Consider the following 6,245-nt stretch of genomic DNA (forward strand, 5'->3'; position numbering starts at 1 on the left):
GACACAGTCTGTGGGACCTGGCCCCCGCCGTTTGGGTGGCCTGAGGAGCCTGAGGGCCAGTTGGGTCCTGGGTGCCTGGCTCCCTCAGCGATGACAGCTGGGCAGGGTCTGGGGACCTGGCCCTGAGGGAGCCACCAACCGAGATCTGCCTCCTCTTAGCCAGGACCTGGACCTCGGAGGGTGAAAGTTGTGTCTTGGGACCTTGCCTTTTCTTGTCAGAACAGAGAGTAACATTTGTTTGGTGGAGGTTTACAGGAATATCGTGACCTGACCTCAAGAACAAAGGATCCGACACCAAGAACTTTGCAACAACTAACCACACCCCTCCCTCACTTTTCCTATAAAAGGGCTTTGCTGAAAGCTTTCCGGGAGTTTGGGGTTTTTCAGGCATGAGCCACCCACCCATCTCCTTGCATGGCCCTGCAATAAACCTTTCTTTGTTCCAAACTCCAATGTTTTGGTATTGTTTAGCCTCACTGTGCGTTGGGCACACGGACTTGCGTTTCAGTAACAGTTCTCCTTGGGCCTATGAATGCTTGAATGGCTACCGCATAGCGGGCAATGCCTCTCACATTATCTAGCTGTGCTGCCACCTGCTTACAAACTTACTGAGACACCTTATTGCCCAACTCACCTAAATTTACATTGTTAATTTAGAAAAGATTTTCCAGGAGGCGTCGATGACTCAGGATTTCCTTCCTTTGGCAGGACCCTACTTCCTGGTGAGGAATAAAGGTGAATGACGCTTGATCAGGAACTGCCCCATAACTTCTGAAAGTATGGCAGAATCCACAGCTGCCCAACAAAGAACCTTAGACACTCTGGCCAGAGTTTTTCCTGATAATAGGATAGATCTCGGTTATCTTACAGCTGAGCAAGGAGGTGTTGTGTGCTGTGGCCAACACCACCTGCTACCTGGATTAACACCTGGGAAAGTTGAAACTCAGTTACATGAGCTCACTGAGCAAGACCCTTGGCTGAAAGAGGTGACTCTTTCGGTGGGGTCTTTCTTTGACTTACTTGATTTTGATTGGTTTGGATCTTGGGGAACATGGCTCTGAAGTGCACTCCAAACATTGAGCATTTTCCTGCTTATAATAATAACAATCATCATCATCATCATCATCTCTCTGGTGCACTGTATTCATTCAAGAGCTTTATTTTGTTTTATTTTTTTTAATTGTATTTATTTATTTATTTCTAGTTGTCTGCAGTGAACACGGATTACTTGTAAAATTAGAAAGAAAACAATAAATGTCATTAAAAATGTAAAAAAACTCGGCATTAACTATCCCGCTATATCCCCTTCATCCGTACTGCATATATTTTGTTATCTAGGTCTTTAAATAATTGTAGTTATATAAAACTCGTCTCATTTCCATTACAATGTCTTTTGGCCCCAGGGATGATAAGTCGGTTTTGTTTTGGGGGTTTTTTCTTTTGCAACTTGGTATAGGCTGACGTCCTTTTAGTGCATGTCGTTTTTTGTTCTTTTTTTCCCTTCCCACCCCCGCACCCGAAGTGCACATCGCTTTAAGCCCATTGCAGATACTGGGTGTTTTTTTTTTTTTTTTTTTTTTTAATACAAATTGGTTTGTTAACACCAAAATAGTTGCTGGCAGTTGAATCAATACACGAAAATGGTATAGTCCTAGAAGGATAATAATAGATTAATAAAGTGAATGAAGAGCTAAGCGCAGGAAGATTGTAAATATTTTTGAACAAGAGATATTTGATATAAAATGATACATACTCTTTGATTCTATTTACATGCAATATAAAATGGAAAATTATTGTATACTTAGGTGATGAAACTAGAGGGAAAAAGGAAATGACCTTTTAAAAGTTTAGGATATTGGTGACTGAGCCGGCAGGTGGCTCTCCTGACAGGTCATCATAACCACTGGGATGTGAGGTGTAGCCACAGCCTCTCTTTCTTGTCCAGTTTGTGACGTCATGATATTTATTTTGTCATATTTCTGTCGAGTGTACATTTTATGCATTTTTCTGCATTGTGTTTTCAAATATAAAATGCTGTGATATCATCAATATAACTCACCATAATACCACATTTTAAAAAAGCTATCTCAAATAATCTCAATGCATGGATAAAAAGTGTTTTATACTATTTAACACCCATGACAAATTTCTTACTAATTTAAGAATAGATGAGAACTTTCATAATCTTTTGAAAGGCAACTTCAAAAATTTTTTTCATTATAGAAAGTATATATAAGTAGCCAAAGGTCATTTATTCAATAAAATTACATACCCATCACCCCTTTAACAGTCTCCTAGATAGCCTAGCTGGTGCCAGGAGAAATAGGTATTTGAATTATAAAGGAAGAAAAAAAGTATCTTATCTTGTTACTGAAACAGTTGTGCATATAGAACCTCAAAACCACATGAGGGGGACTTCCCTGGTGGCGCAGTGGTTAAGAATCTGCCTGCCAGTGCAGGGGACACGGGTTCAGGCCCTGGTCCAGGAAGATCCCACATGCCGCTGCTCCGCAACAAGAGTAGCCACTGCAATGAGAAGTCCACGCACTGCAACAAAGACCCAACACAGCCAAAAATAAAAATAAATTAAAAAAAAAACAAAAAACAAAACAAAAAAAACCACATGAGGGTAACCATGAAAATGAAAGCGATTAACAGGTTTTCAGAATGCAAACAATATAAAAATAAACATCAATACCTTTCTAATCGTTACCAAAAAGAAGTTGAGTGTGTATAACTTAAAAGGTAACATGTCCAAAGGTAAAAGTGAAATTATTCAATTATCAAAATAAGTCTAATTAATGAAACATATAGAGAGAACCATATGGAAAACATTTTAAATTATATTGAATGACATCAAAGCAGACTAAAATAAATGGAATGATGGAAAGGGTTCCAGGAAAGGAGAGAGCCATGTCACCACGATGTCAATATTTCACAAAGAGCTGTATGGTTGGGTTTTTTAATATATATATACGTTTATTTTATTTATTTTTGGCTGCGTTGGGTCTTTGTTGCTGTGCGCGGGCTTTCTCTAGTTGCAACGAGCGTGGGCTACTCTTCGTTGCAGTGCGCAGGCTTCTCATTGTGGTGGCTTCTCTTGTTGCGGAGCACGGGCTCTAGGCGCGCGGGCTTCAGTAGTTGTGGCTCGCGGGCTTAGTTGCTCCGCGGCATGTGGGATCTTCTCGCATCAGGGCTCGAACCCGTGTCCCTCGCATTGGCAGACAGATTCTTATCCACTGCGCCACCAGGGAAGTCCAGAGATAAGGTTTTATTGTCCAGAATACATTAAAAACCTCACACATCAGTAACAAAAATGCAAACAACCCAGTTAAAAAAACAACAAAGGACTTGACCTGCTGGAAGTCAAAGGCACAGTCATATATTTTCAATTTCATGCATCAAAATGACATACTGATATTTTACATGAAGCTCACCAAAGATACACCGTCCAGGTAAGCATGTACAAAGCAACCCCGTAAGTAACCATGACCCCTTACAAAGTTGGGAAAGAATGCAAATCTTCTAAGAAGTTACGTTGCTAGGGTCAGAAGAAAGGAAAAAAAAAAAAAGGAACTTTACGGTTGAGCAGGCATCCCATCTTTGAGGAGGTCTGGTTAATATATAAGGCAGATGCTCACTGCCCACTAAAGGGGAGGGAGGGAGGAGGCCCAAAAGGACAGAGAGAATTTTACATTTAAATTTTATTGTCCTGCCTCAAAATATACATTGTATTTCATAAAATGGATAAACAAAATGTAGCCTGTACATAGGATGGAGCAGTATTTAGCCATAAAATGGAAGAAAGCTCTGACATGCTGCAATGTGAATGAACCTTGAAATTATTATGCTGAGGAAAAAAGCCAGACACAAATGGCCAATATTGTATTATTCCATTTAGATATATAAAATGTCCAGAATAGGTAAATCCAGTGAGACAGAAAGTATTTTAGTGGTGATCAGGAGGTAGGGTTATCATGGATATAAAATAGCCTTATAATTTGTTTTTTTTAAATGAAGATATATTTCACATACTCTATTTCACATACGTTCACACTTTTAAGTGTAAAACTCAGTGGCTTGCACATCGCACAGCTGTGCAACCATCGCTATACAATCTGAATAAGGAAATATAGACTTCTACATTTCAAAATTCACTTGGACTGACTAAAGCCTGATCGGACACAAATTTCTTTGCAGTGTAAAATGCACACCTGAGAACGGTGACATTTCACACCTGTGTATGTGCTGAGGCTGCAGGGAGGCTGGGGCCTCGGGGTCCGACTTCCCACGGGGGAAAGGTCCCTGGCTTTTGGGTTGCTGATCTCAAGCCCCAGAGGCAGGAAGCGGGGACGAAAAGTGGGACCTCCCCGTGTCAAGGGTCACACTTCAAAACCTAGCCTGACCCTGCCTTGCACGTGTTGATGTCACTGAGAATTTGGTTCTTAACGGGCACATTCCCCCGGTGACTTCTCCCCGGGCAGTGTCCTGACTCCGGAGTTCACGAAGCCCTGTGTCCCTCTTTCCTCATCCTCACTCCGGATACGGAGCGATCCGCGGGGAAACTGAATCTGGACTTCCAGGTGCAGGAAGAGGACACAGGGGAGCCGCCCAGCTGCGGGCAGATGCCACAGGGGCCTCCTGGCTGGGAGCGGGTTCTGCACGGAGGCCAAGTCCCGGGCTGGGGAATCAGCCACGCGTGTCCCTGTGGCCTGGCCTGTCACTCGGGTTAGGGGCGGGGCCTGGTTGAACTGTCCAGTCAGCGGCGACTGGGCGGGGTCCCGACAACCAGCCAATCAGGGTAAGAAGGGACCAGGAGGACTGCCCATCGGGGCGGGGGCGGGGCAAGGGTTACCGTCCAATCAGGGCGCGGGCCCCGGAGCGCCGTCCAATGAGGGCGGGCGACGGGCGCGTTCCGAGCCCCCGGAAGTTTCTCTCTGCGGCCAGCGCGCTGGTGCGAACTTGTCCCGCGCGGCCTCAGGTGTCGCGTCCCCGTAGGTCTTACCTGCCCAGGTCGGACGGTCGCCCGGAGGACTCTTCAGAGAACTCGGAAGGAGGCGGAGATGGTGAGTGCGCGGGCCATGCGCTGAGACCCGCCGGGGCTCGTTCCAATTGGCCGGAACGGGCCGCGGGCCCCGTCTCCCTGTCCGCAGTCCCCACTCAACTCTCTACCCTCACCCACGACGTGGGTCAGGTGTCCTGTCCCATCCACGCGCAGGGTCTGGGCGCCCTGATCTGTTCCTGGGCCGGGAGGGCAGGGGGTGGGGTCCGAGGGAGCACCAGCGGAGCGGACGCTCAGGCGCTGGTGGGGAGGGGACCCGCCCTGGACCTGACAGATGAAGTCCAGCCCAGACTTTTCAAGCAAGGAGCCTGTATTGCGAATGCTGTTGCGATAGCGCCGAGGCTGGGATCTCAGAGAGGTGCCAGCGTCTCCAACCACACAGCAAAGGGCTTTTCTCTTCTCTGTGAGGCGGGTGAGAGCAAGGCTGTTTTTCAGGATCGGGCCTCCCTGTGGTCAGCGCATTCTCGGCCCAGGTCTGCAAGGGCTTGTTCTGCAGCTCAGTGTCTCTTGGGGTGGGGCTGCGGGTGAGGGTGGGGTTGAGGTGGGGGAGAGACCCAAAATCAGGGGCCTGTGGGTGAGAAGCCTGATCAAAGGTGGGCTAAGAAATAGTCGTTGACCTTAAAAATAAAATTACCAGCAAAAATGTGTTTATTTGGGAAGAACAAAGAATTGCAATTTGGGACAGACAACGAATAGTAAAAGCCATATGCAAGTCCAACGAACTTATTTATTGGAGAGAAAGGATGGAGTTGGGAAAAGTTATAGTACTGAAGCAACTTCCACTGGAGAAAATGGAGAGTTCAGGGTGATGCTGGTTTCTCACTGGCTAGCTGCTGGGGTAGCCAGTTTCTTGAGAAGATGCCATGCATGTACATCTTTTCCTATTGTGGCCTGCAATTGGTGATTCTTTCTTGTTTTCAATTGTTCTGTTGGGGTCTCTAATTGACACTTGTTCCTGTAACTGACGTCAGGTGGTACTGGCTGAGGCTCCCTCTTCTCCCCACCAAAACCTTTTTTAGTGAGTTTTCTCTTAATTTTCACATGACCATTGAGAATACTTGGTCAAGCCTGTAGCATAAAATAATCTAAACTTCAAGACAAAAGACCTTTATCCAAATGAGTTCCTGCAGGGGGAGAAGGGTCTGTTGCACCAGGCACAGGGGGCTCTGCAGGAAGGGAGACA

Source organism: Mesoplodon bidens (assembly GCF_964165515.1).
Source record: "Mesoplodon bidens genome assembly, chromosome: 4".
In the NCBI taxonomy this organism is placed as follows: Eukaryota; Metazoa; Chordata; class Mammalia; order Artiodactyla; family Ziphiidae; genus Mesoplodon; species Mesoplodon bidens.